General features: G+C 38.2%; 1 long non-coding RNA gene across 1 annotated transcript in view; it reads right to left on the bottom strand.

The window, feature by feature from the left end:
• Positions 1 to 716: 716 nt before the first annotated feature.
• LOC308192876 overlaps positions 717 to 13633 on the bottom strand; it is an 88067-nt gene continuing 75150 nt past the window's right edge. Inside the window, exon 3 of the long non-coding RNA XR_013949181.1 lies at positions 717 to 13046. This is a non-coding gene — a long non-coding RNA (uncharacterized lncRNA). The remainder of the gene's footprint in view (positions 13047 to 13633) is intronic.

The following is a 13633-nucleotide window of genomic DNA, read 5'->3' as shown; positions in this document are numbered from 1 at the left end:
TAGGAACATGAAGTGAAAAACTGAAGCAGTGAAGTTTGTGGGAGAATGGCCAAAATTTTCAATCAATACATCAGAGTTTCACTATCAGAAAGTCATTGTCAATTGACTATGTGAGCAAATTTCTACATTCCTGTTCTGGAATAAGGCCTTTAGAATTAAGTCAGTACAGAAAGGTACTTTTAAGATAACAGGACGGTCCTCATCCAGTAGAGCATTTAAACACATGCTTAACCTTGAGTGGTTGAAAATTCCTATCTGGAGAGGAATATTTACGTTCCTAAAGCTATGCACATACTCACATCAGTTTTTTTATTATATGAAGTACCATATGAAGAGAACAACCAGTCCTGTGAAAACACAGATATGAGGCAGTACCTTTGGACACAGCATTGGTTTTAGTTAGCCTTCTTTATATGTTTTATCCTTACCTTCCCCCACCCTCCCACCCCCCAACCTTTCTTGTAGGCTCCCGTTCCACAGAATCTTATGTCAGTGCAGGTTAGACACATACACACTGAATGGACATCAGCACAAAGACTTTCAACCCTATCGCCATTTGACTGTTGGGAAAAGAACTAGGTGAATTCACCCAAGCAATAAATTCTCCCAAAACAGTTACTTTTACTGATGGGGATTCTGAATACCCACACAAGATGCCTACAGATATGGTACATTTAATAAATAAAATAGAAATATACAGACCAAAGGGGAGAAAGTGAACGTGCTTTTATTTCTATTAGCCAGAAGACACAATTATCTAACAAGGGTTTTTTTAAGACTTTCAAACTAACTTTTCTAGGTCAATAGACACATTTGGGCTAGAAAGCTTTCACTAAAAAATGGAACAGGATAGTATTTCCAGCCATGTTGCCTGTAAAAAGATTACAATACATTTTGTGACCTTATGCCTCTTTGCCCTGGTATCCAAGGTACAGTGACATGCAGGCTCTCAGATAACTCACAGAGAAGGGCTCAAAGTCAAGGTGTTTTCAACCTTTAGCAAATGAACCAGAGCACCCACAAGTATCTCTCTCACTCTACCTTTTACCTTGTCCAGGGGTACAGTATGGATGTTTTTAAAGCAAAACTTAAGATGTTTTATTATGCCACATTCAGTTCAACAGGTTTTTTGTTTTAAGGATTTTTTTCACTGAGTTTTGGGTTGTTTGTAATGTAGTGTATGCACTGTTACATAAGAAAATTATACTTTTGTATCATGGCAACATTCATTTAATAGTACTTACCATAACAAACACCATCCCTTTCAATCAACAGTTGGCCTCTCAATTTGTGATGTGAGGAAAGTGAACTTTTTCTTCCATACAGGGATGCTGTTGTCTTAAAGAGGATCTGATCCTATTTTCTATGATGGTTAATGTCTTATCCTCCCCCTTATGATAGAATGGCTCATGGCAGTCTTTCTCACAAAGTAAACAGATACTAACATAAGTTAACATAACACTAGGATAGTTTTACTTCTCCTTTTTCTCGTCGTTATTATTTTTATCACTTTTTGCTAAATGTGAATACTTCTCAGATTTTTTATTTGCCTGCAAGATAGCTTTTTCTTTCCCTCTGCCCTCCATACATGTATCTTCTCCTCAACCCAGCAAAATTCCTTTTAAGATGAAACTAAGTAGGGCATCTTCCATTTTCAGGAACAATTCTTCCTAGCAACTGTGTCGTAATATCATTTTTTATACACCGGTGTGGACTGTGGCCAAGCACTCAACAGAGGAACATTATAGAGCTAACAGACAACCATTTTGAGTAAGATGGATCAGAGTTTAAAAAGTTCAACTCTACCAGACTAGGAAAAGGACTCTGTAAGATCAATGCTTATAAATGCAGCATTTTTTGGCCTTTTGCCATAATCTTTAACATGTTTTAATATAATCAATGACCCTTCTAAAAAGTAAAATCAATTTTATTTTATTATTTTATATATTTTTTTCTGCTACCAATTATTTCCTTCCAGGGTTAGAAATGCCCAGTTCTGATCATTCCCTTGCTGCAGGGTATTCTGTTCACTGACAGAAAATCTCTGCTCTAGCAGTAGGACAGAATGACACAGTATTTAACATGAGTAAAAGAGGCAGAGTCTGATAGATAGGTAACTATTACTACAAAGAAGCTTTTTTTTTTTTTTTGTACATTTGCTGATCACATGAGAGAACATAGGGAATAGATTTAACACCTTGCTCAATTTTTAAAGGGGTCTTCTCACTATTCCTCCTTGCATCATGCTTCCAGCCCATTGCAGAAGACAAGCAGAAAATTTTCTACAGAACAACATCCTCCAAACTGAAAGTTTTCTCTTCAATGTTGTTGCCATTATTTGAGCTTTACACGGAGAATATAAAAACATAAATGAACAGCTGCATTTTTGGTGCGGTCAGATTTCTTGTGCTGAGTATAGATTTTGTGATTTAGCAACATTTGAAGGTTTCTCATTTTTAATATTCCAATGAGTAGACAGAAACTTGGCTGAAAAAAACATTCTGCTCATCTAGACCCTAAGAGAAGTACAAGATATCTATGGCATGAATTAAAGATGTGTATGCAAGCTACCTTTAAAAAAGAACAAGGAAACCACCAGTCACTTTGCCTAGTTTCAGTCCTTAGTAAACCTGTAGAGAAGAATTCATATGCATGATATAAATGCATAACAATGCTCACTAGGAAATAACTTAAAAAAAAAATAGCCAAGTGAAGGCAATAAGAATTTCACCTCCATTAAGTGAAAATGGCATATGTTACAACCAAAATGGAAGTGTTTGCATACTGCAGTGGTACCAGTTCCACTAAATCTATACCTATGTCAGCTTAGCTGAATCAGCACAATTTGCCCACCTCAGATGTGGCTGCTGTTTTGTAATGCTAAAAACATGTCTACTCTGGGTGGAAAAATATGCTCTTAACTAAGTTTGGATATCCTTCAATCACAGAGTCATTTTGGCTTTGGAAGTCGTCATACCACATCAAAAGCACCATAACCACATGATACAAATCACTGTCCAGTGTCAGCTGGCTCAAACTTGTCCAAAGTATTTCTGATTGGCTTTATAGTAGTAGGCTTTGGAAATGTCTATACTAGTAGATTAAAAGAGCAAAGGACCATTCCCTGGCACTGAGATGAAATATCAAATATGGAGCGTGCATCCGTAGTGTGAAACATACTTACCCACCAAAATATATCGGCAACATCCAAATGCTTATTGAAATTGTTTTCAGCTATTTCTAAATGCCAAATCCAGCCCAAGTTTTCTTTAGGGGATGGTAGCAGGTGTGAGCCATACCATGCCTGTGACAAGTTTTTAGTAGTACAGAGGATGGGGTTTCAGTATCCAGGAAAGTTCTCTAACATTCTTTGATCTATTTCAATAGAAAGTATAAAAATAATAGTCATCTAGTTCTGTCTGAGACATGCTATGTTATTTCAAAGATGAGTTACCAGAAGTGGCACACATCCTACAAGAAAGCCGTATGCTTTGGGGCAAAGAAATAGAAGCAAAGAAGAACATAATACCCTACAGCCTTGAGCATTCCCAATGATAGTAGATACCTAAGATCTTTATATTCATATCCAGTTATTAATGACCAGATTTGGCATGAGCTATTTTAACATATCCATCACACTTACATGAAAATTATATCAAGTCCATATTGTTTCATAAGGTCTGTTTAACTCAACAGAAATGTAATCTACTCCCATGGAATAAAGAACAAAATGAAAAAATCTTTGGTGACATGACAGTGCTCATATCTGCTGTTACTGACAGAGGAACAACAACCTTCTATGAAATCTGTAAATTAGCAGTTTAAGTTCAAACCTGTAGGGAAATATATTGGGTTTACAGGGTGAGGTTTTGGTAGAAGAAGGTCTGCAGGGGTGGTCTCTTTGAGGAGATTACAGAAGCTGCCCAATGTCAGATAAGAGCCTGCTCCAGCTGGCTCCAAAAGGGACCCCCACTGCTGGCCAGATCTGAGCCAGCAAGTGATGCTGGTTGTACCTCTGTGAAAATATATTTAAGAAAGTAAAAAATGATGCACAACATTATCTGGGAGAGAGGAATGAGAAAATGAGAGGATCAGCCCCACAGACCCCAAGATCAGTGCAGCAGGAGGGCAGAAGGTGCTCCAGGCACACAGCAGAATTTCCCCTGCACCCGTGGAGAGGCCCCTGGTGGAGCAGGCTGTCCCCCTGCAGCCCATGGGTCCCACACGGAGCAGATCTCCACGCTGCAGCCCCCCCGTGGAGGAGCCCCCGGTGGAGCAGGTGGATGTGGCCTGGAGGAGGCTGCGGCCCATGGAGAGCCCCCGCAGGAGCAGGCCCCGGGCCGGAGCTGCAGCCCGTGGAGAGGAGCCCACGCAGGAGCAGGGGGTCTGGGGGGAGCTGCCGCCCGTGGGGGACCCGTGCTGGAGCAGTTTGCTCCTGGGGGATGGACCCCGTGGTACGGAGCCGTGTGGGAGCAGTTCTTGAAGAGCTGCTGCCTGTGGGCAGCCCCCCCGCGAATCAGTTCAGGAAGGACGGCATCCCGTGGGAGGGACCTCTCGTGGAGCAGGGTCAGAGAGTGACCGTGAAGGAGTGGCGGAGATGAAGCGTTAGAGACTGACCACAGCCCCCATTCCCCATTCCCCTGCACCTCTTGGGGGGAGGACATTGAATAAGGTGGATGGGGGGGTAGGTATTTTGTTTTTAGTTTCTCACTGCTCTAGCCTGTTGCTAATAGGCAATAAATTATATTTATCTCCCTACATTGAATCTGGTTTTCCCGTGACAGTAATCAGTGAGTGATCTCCTTGTCCTTACTTCAGCCCTTGTGTCCTTTTACCTGGTATTTTCTCACACTCTTCCTTTGAGGAGGGGAGCGAGAAAGCAGTTGTAGTGGAGTTCAGCTGCCCAGCAGGCTGAAAACCACCACAGGGAACTACACACAGAGGAACAGACAATAGCTCATCTTTCTTTGTAAATAAATGGCAAACTATTTTCCTTCGTATTTATGTCAGAATTCATCACAAATCCCCATTCATCACTTCTGCTTTTGTATTTCAGAAGTGTATTTGGGGAAATCCACTAAACAACATGAGAAACGGAAGAGAGAAAAAGTGGAATTTCCATAATCTGAAGTTCAAACCATGACTTTTTTGAAGGAAATATATATATATATATATATATATATATATATATATATATATATAAAGTAAATGATCAGTCTCAAAGCTTTTTTTACCTCCATTCCTTTTGGTGAAATTATTTTATGCTGAATTCTGTAAAGTCTTCAGAAATTTGGTCTAACTGAGTGCCCTAGGTGTCCCTGCTTAAGCAGGGGAGGTTGGACCAGATGACCTCCAGTAGTCTCTTCTAACTTCAACCATTGTGGTAGTCTGTGACTGCAGAACTCAGAAGCCCCTTCAGTCATCACAAATACAGCAACTATACTGTGAAAAGGACCAAATTAGTCTTTCAGCAACACCTCTCACCTTGGTATCCAAACCAGAATAAAAGAGGGAATGGAACAGCTAAAAAGAGGAGAAATTAAATGAGTAGAGAAAATAAACAGGATAACTAAAAAAGTCAGCTATGAACATGTTAGCTTAGCTATACAGTACAGTACACTGTTTAGCTCACCTTTCTGCTGTGCCAGGTTTCAAACAGAGTTCCTTTGCTGATTATCTTTTGTCATAAAAAGGATAGGCCAGAACATAATTTACCTTAAGTAATGATTTCTGACTATGTACAGCTTGGGAATTCAGTTTGACATGGGATTTTTTTTAGCACCAAGATACAGTGATACTTCCCAAGGCCCATTTTGTAACCCCATTCCTCACCTCTCTACTGAAATAATCTTCACTAGAATTGACAGAGGAAATGTTTACACCTATGTGAGCATTAACATGAGTGGACTGAGACTCTCTGATGTCTATCCATTCAGTGGAGAATCTCTGCAAATAAAATACAGGCTATCATTTTTGTTTGTTTGCTTGCTTTATTATTAAGTCTGAAGTTAGGAAGATGTAACTAAGTAAAAGATCCTAGAGGAAGAAGGACAGAGTTTGACTCCTGTGATGAAGCTAGTCAGGAATAACTTTATAAAAGATGTGAAAAGGTGAGTTTGAAGGGAAGAAAAGCTTCTCCACAGTCATTAATAAGAGGTTTCAGAGGGAGTAGAAGAGAGGGGTCGGGAAGAGGGAGATAATTCAGTGTGAAGAAACCCAATGCAGGAAGAGGATGATTGGACAGCTAAAGTTTCCTTTAGTTTGAGGAGAGCTAGAGGGTGATCAGGAAAGTGACCCAGGAAAGTATGGGAAGTTTTTGTGGTTTAAATGCATCTACATATTCTTTGTGTTAAAAAAAATAAAATAAAATAAAATAAAATAAAATAAAATAAAATAATCAAATAAAATAAATTCAAATAAAACAAATTCAAATAAAATAAAATAAATAAAATAAATTCAAATAAATTCAAATTTATTCTGGGACCTTTACAAAATGGACCTGTTTACTTCAACTCCATTACAGACCATTCAAGAGATCTTGAATGGAAAGGATACAGGAGAGGGTGAGCTCTAGTTTTTGAGGAATATGTAGAAGCCTGAGTCATGGGAACCTTGGGCCCTGTTATTTTATAGAATTCTGCGACCACCTTTCCACAAAGGGCTAACAGACTGGAAAGAACTTGTATCCAGAACATCAAAGACACAATCACACATACAAGAGAAGAAGAGTGTATGTTCACAGCTATTCATGTGACTCATGTGAAAGCTTATGATCATACTAGTATGAGGAGAAGAAATATTAAAATAAACTAGTTAATTTGAGAAATAAACCTGCACTGTGAATCATCCTTCTTTGATAATGGAACCTTGTTATTCACAGCACTGTTCTTGATAATTTCAACCTTCTTTTTCAATTATTTTTTTCTCTTTTCACCTGGATTCTGCATAAGTGGACCTTAAGTTTTCAAAAGCAATTGTCAATGAATCTGAACTTAATCCTGCCCTGGTTTTGATTTAGGAGCCAGGTACTCATTCATTGAGGTTTTCCTGATTTTATTTATAAATACAATGGTTTACCTGTGCTCTGTAAAACAAGTGACTTAGGAAAATTATCTAGACCAATACTTTTCAACAACTGGCATACCATTCTGCATCTTATTACTGTTATTAATAATAAAAAAGTGATGAAGTTGGTGGGTGGGGGTTGTTGTTTATACTTTTGTTGTTTTTTGTTTGTTTGTTTTTGTAGTGCTGTTCTTGTAACACAGCATTCTTTTGGCAACCTGTGGTAATAAAGTCCCAGTATTACTTCAAACCGAGAAAGAATCACCATGTTCATTAGCGTATTTTTTTTTCCTCAGGTATGATTTTTTTTTTTAGGTTTATGTAAACTCATTTTTTGAAAGCTTGTGATATGGGCATGGGAAAACCAAAACTTTTGAAACAGGAACAGCAAGACCACCCACAATTGCCAGTTTTAGGTGTCACTGCATTTTAATGGTTTCTAGACTAAATAGTGCAGAAATAGTGACATCACAAAGCAGATATGAAGAGGTATCTTTTTATTTCCTCTTCAGTTTATTTTGTACTTTGTATCACTTTTCACTTCATAGATTTCTGTTGGTTTTGTATGTTTGTTTGTTTGTTTGTTTTCTTGCAAGGCCAAGATTGATTCAAACATATATTCTTCCCACAGTCAATAATAGCAATGCTTTTGCTAGTCTGTCCTACAGAGTATTTCATGGCTGGCAACATCATTTTACATGACACTACATGATTTGCTAATTCTGTCTGTCTTTGTGGGAAACATACAATCTCCAAAACAGTAATTTGCTGTTCTGCAAATAACTGGGCTTGATATTTCATATCTCCATTTGCTCAGATGACACACTCTTGTTTTAGATCAACTGATACATACCTTTAATCTGTAATTAAGCATTGATTTCACATGATGTCAGCCCCTTATAGGTCAAATCCTGCTTGCACTAATTACATGTGAAGTCTGTTTTAAGACTGCAACTAGTCTTGAGGAAAGTCGCAGCATTTGGCTCTAAACTTGTTCTTTTCAGTCTCCCACTTCAGTTGTTCACTCCCAGGTATGATCAGACCAGTATTAACCACTCATTACCTGTACATCTGCTCTAGATGTGGTTTTGTGGGGAAAAAATAAATAAAAATAAAAAAACCTAGAGTGAAAATCAGAGTCATAAAATCCAGCATTAATTACAGCCTGAGTTAACTCTGCCTGAGTTAAAACAAGCCCCTGCCTTTGACAGGCTGCCATCAGATACCTTTCTGAAGAGAGAGTCTCTGCCGTTATTCCTGCAGACACAGTGAATATGTACTGATCCTCTTCTGCTGCAGCTTTTGTTTTCAGGCCTTCGTTTTCAATGGTTGCCATAGAATCTACCAATTATCATATGAAAAGCCTCACACAAAACCCCCAAAAGCCTGTTGCTAAAGCCATGAACAGTTTTCAATTTTTCATGTAAAAGAAAAAAACTCTGGAAGTGAAACTGCTTCTGAGGCAGTGGTTGTCTTTAACTCTCCTCCTGTCTTTCTCTGTAAAGATGACTTGATTCTTATTTCTCTCTTAACTACATAAACTCCTAACTGCATCCTCCTCCCGACAGCCAAAACGATCATAGGCTATTTATCCACCAAAGTAGTTTTAATTGTTGCATATCCGTATGTTGTTGTGTGTGTGTGGTTGTTTTTTTTTTTTGTCTAACTTGTTATGCAGACTGTTTTAGTATGTGTTTGATTTTAAGATTTCCATACATAAGAAGAATCTAGCTTCAAATAAATAAATAAATAAATAAAATAAAATAAAAATTCTCATTCTTACAGAACTGCTTTTGTGTAAATAGAGGCAGTGATAATTAGTAAAGCTGAGACCCCTGGGAAAAAAGAAAAAATCATACGGTCACTTTAACACTGAAGCCAAACCCCATTTATGTAGATGCTATCTTATGCAGGAGAGATCACACTTCACTTAGTGGAGCTACAAGAGTAACTCGTGCAGTTTCCCTGTATAATTCAGTGTTAAAGGACGTAAAGAAAATAAGTTTTTGATTCTCAGGGCTTTGCTTTTGAAGACCAGCCATGATGTGAACAATATTTAAGGAACATAATACAGTTACCCCACTGCATCATGTAAATGAGAGAATTTAGAATCCGGTGAAGTATACTAACTTCAGGAAGGTCAATATTTTTCATAAGAAACAAGTAATGGTTCCCCATGGCCCTACCAGTTGTTTTGAGCATATACAATAGTGTCATGTGTAAACAGAATGGATATGACATGCTCTCTTCTTCAGAGATATTGTAACAAAACTTTTACACTCTCTTTCCTTTTCTCTTCACACAAAAAGGTGATGAAACTTATAAGGAAAAAATTAAGTCTCTCTTTTTTTGACAGAGTGACTCCGGTAAACAGCTATTTGATAAAATGTATACTTTTCATATTCGATATATATTCATCCTTCCTGGAAAAAACTTCAGAGAGGCATTCACAATACATAATCTTCTTTCCTAAAATTTAATAAAGCCCCACTTTAAAATAAATAAATAAATAAATAAAAGGCTTTTATTTTCTGGCTAAAAATAGAAAGAGAAACTACATTATGTTCCAGTTAAGTATATATGATAATTTTGTAGTTTGTGGTGATCATTGGCTGGTAGGATAGGTATGGGTTTTTTCCTTCTCCACTGACAATATCTTGCCTGCTTGCTACTTTCAGAGCATGACAGAAAGGAAAAAAAAAGAACAAAAAAAGAAAAAAAAACTTGGCATGTTGAGTGCTTGCAGAGCCAGCACTCGAAGTCAGAGACTCCTTGCAACCTCCAAGTATCCAAGTACCTTCGATTGTGCTTACAGTAGTATACAGCTGGAGACATGAAGACAAGACGTGTTTGACAAGAAACTTAAAACGACCCTGCGAAAGCCAGGAACCACAAACAGAGAAATTATCTGAAAAGTCAACATTTTACACTGAGGCTGATTATCTCAAAGACTGTTCCTGCATTTGACTTTTTTTCTTGTCTTTAAAATCCTTATTCAAATAAACAGAAATTATTTCTACATCTAGGCTTGAACTGCATAAAGGTCTGTATAAAATACAAAACAATTTAAATAAATGATCCTCTCAGAGAGACAATGATATTTTTAAATATCACATTTTGCTTATAATTTGCATTTCCTTAGCATCAATAGTTCTAATGTCATATGGCCTTTAATAGGATGCTTTAGGCTGCTTTTACAGACTGTCCTAGAAAGTTGCCTCATCAGTGGAAGGTGTTTTGTGGTCAAATTGTCTAGCTGTCTGATGAAAGATCTAAGAATGGAGGTGGCCAGATTATGCAGTACAAGGCAGGATGAACGGGAGGACAACAGGTTCTTTGCTAAAACATTGTAGGGGTAAGATGATACATTCTTCATTTCACAGAAGAGGGGACAGTCAGCTTAGAGGCAGTGGATATGTGGGACTCAATGACAATGAATTTTGGAAGCTTATGGACTCAATAAGAGGAAGAAAGCTCTTTTTCCAACTGCAGGTGCACAGTTGCAGAGGAGGCATATGGCCCCGATGGCAGATGGAAATGGACAAGTTCTGCAGGTAGAGCTGTTGGTGCTGGCTAATGTATGTATTAAAATCAGTGTGCCATGAAGAGCCACAAGTGAATAGCAATAGTCAGAGACACCTTTCTGCAGGGGATACTGGCATTCATTTGCCAAGCAGACTTGCTGTCTTGGAAAGTTTGTTACTTGTAGAAAGCAAGGTGTGAGACGTGGTAGAGAGACTGTTGAGGCTCTCAAGTATGCCAAGAGTGGGCATGTGGCTCCAAGGGTGAAAACAAATGGCCCTTACCTCAGCAGAGCCATTACCTCAATGGGATCACAGAGACATGGTGAAATAGCTCACGTGACTGGAGTGGTCCCATGACTACACATGTCCTCAGGAAGAAGAAACAGGTGAAATAAGGAAGGGTTCATTCTACACAAAGGAGCAGCTTCCCTGTATGGAGATTCACTGTGGATTAGCTGAGGGACAGAATGAGAGCTTATAAGTTATGATCAGAGGTGAGGGATGTGACGGTAGGCATCCACTCAGTCAAAAGAAAGGAAGTGGGAAAAGATTTCCTTAAACTACTGGATGAAGCTTTATGATTATGAAGCAGACTTGAAGTTATCCCTGCTTTGAACAGGGGCTAGTCCAGATGGCCTTCTGAGATCCATTCAAACCTAAATTATTTTATGATTTCTTTTAATGAAATGGAAAAATAAAATAATACCTTTATACTACTTTTTGTGCAGAGACGAATTTCAGAAGGTGACTCACTGGTTAACCAAACATAACTAAACTGCAGTCATCTCTAGAGACCAGACCTCTAACCTCAGAATAATTACCATGAAGAACGTACTAGAATATTGTAAATGAGACCAAATTATGCAGAGCATGGCACATCTTCAGCTCTGGAAGGTATGCCTAGTCACTTCAAACTACAAATTAAGCATTGATAATCCAAGACCATGTAGCCAACAATACTGTTATTTGGAGCTTGTCTTACATGTTCTGTATGCATGACAGCTTCATTACACCTACAGTGGGATGGAGCTTTCTTACTTGAGCTTTAGGAATAATTTAAAAAACTGAACTTCTTGGATTCTTGTGTCACACAAAACAGATTTTCTAATGCTCAGTAAAACAGGATGCATCTAAAAAAGCATGCCAGTGGTTTTTAAAAAGACTCTGCTTGTGCATCATTACTTACAATGAATGTCTTGGTTTCCACTGAGCAGTCTCAGAACATCTAAACTAGATTTGCTTATGGATGAAACTAAGACAAAAGGTGTTCTTCAGGAATTCCTCTTGCTTTCTATACCATAATTTAAATTGATCCATAGGACGAGAAAATAGCTAATTCAAAGTAATCCCCACTGCAAAAATGTATGGTGCAGATACTGGTACTCGGCATTCTGTCCATTCTGTTCATTCTACACATCTGTTCCAACAAGAATGTATGCTTGCTAATGTCATCATAAGCCTTAATGAAGACTGAATATCTACTTATTAATGAAAAACTTCATTACTTTCAAGCACCACAGCTTTATATACTTGAGTTTATATAGTCTAAAGGTGGACTGATGGGGAAAAATGCCCATGGCAGTTAAGTAATATTATCTTAAAGCATTGGCACCATGTACCACAGGCAGATGAAAACAATTTGCATAGCTTTGTTTATGTATTTCTGCCACATTTTAATACTTTACTTTTCCTCTAAGTATTTCTCCTGCTAGAAAGCATTGGACAGGGCTGTAGCTATCAGACTGAATTTTTCTTGACTGTTTAGTTAACACAGCTCCATCTGATTTACAGCGGTCTAAAGCCTCCAATATTAGTCTTATTTGACCAGACTACTTTTTATGCTAGATGTACAGAACTATTGAATGTGAAAAATTTCTACAGCTTTGTTGTTTCTGTATAAAATTTAACATACAAGGGGCACATGCACAAGCTCTGGAAAGCTTTAAACAGCATCATATCCTTCACCTATAAAATCAGAAGCATTTGTCTGCCCAGAGATAACTTCCTGTAACACGAAAGGTAAAATGTAAAGCCGATTATGTTGGTAGCTTACAACTCTATGAATAATATGGTACAACTCTGGGAGAATGGGAATCTTCTCTCTAATGGGATGTCATGTCTCATTTTTCGCAGGTATTCAGTACAGCAGTACAGACAGATAGTACTGTTGTGTCTAGAAAAGTATGCATCCCATAAGGGATTAATTAATGAGAAGAGATGCATGAATGGTTAAATTCATTTGCATTTCCTCCATCAACTCCATCTTGACCCCAGAAAAAAAAAATAATAAAAAAAATCTTTGCTTCTTTTTCATTCAACTCCACAAAGGCTGGTTTGGTGCTTCCATTCTTCTTTCCTCTTCAGCTGTCTTCTACACACCCCATCCTTGCCTTTAAAAAGCCAGTCCATCTTTCTCCTATCCAGTGGGATGCATCAGGCCAGGTGCTGATGCTGCACCTATGACACAAAGAACAGAGAGACTTTAAAACAGGAATGTTTTATTGAAATTTAATCCAAACATTTCTGGAGTGTCTCCACAGACTCTTCTAAGCAAAAGCAGAATCACTCTTATTATCATCAGTACTACAGAGATGAGGAAGAGCAGAGAAACTGCAAGCAGGGATAGTGGGGAAAATCACCATCTCTCACACCCTCTCAGGAACAGCAGCAAAAGAAAATACAGTGCTTCAAAGCTCTGTCCCATCTTCACTCCTTTTTCCACTGCTTTCTCTCCTGCTGGAAGCACCAGCCAGGTCCCAAGCACTAATTCCTGGTGCACTAAAATTAATAATCTTATAGCACCTGTCCAGAAGCACTGGTTTTGCAAATTACCTTGATTTTATTTATTTATTTATTTATTTATTTATTCATTTTGATTTCTCCTGGGCCTTTGGAGGATGAATATTAGACAAGGAAACTATTCCTACTGTGTGTTTTTAAATGTACCTGTCTGATTATAGTCATACCTACTGTGGAAGGACTTTGGGGAAATGTGAGAAGATTCAGATGAAACTGGAGACAGTGGACATGAATAAAAATAAGCA

The sequence above is a fragment of the Anser brachyrhynchus genome (assembly GCF_964034855.1).
Source record: "Anser brachyrhynchus genome assembly, chromosome: 3".
Classification (NCBI taxonomy): domain Eukaryota; kingdom Metazoa; phylum Chordata; class Aves; order Anseriformes; family Anatidae; genus Anser; species Anser brachyrhynchus.
This window is presented reverse-complemented; position numbering and strand designations above follow the sequence as displayed.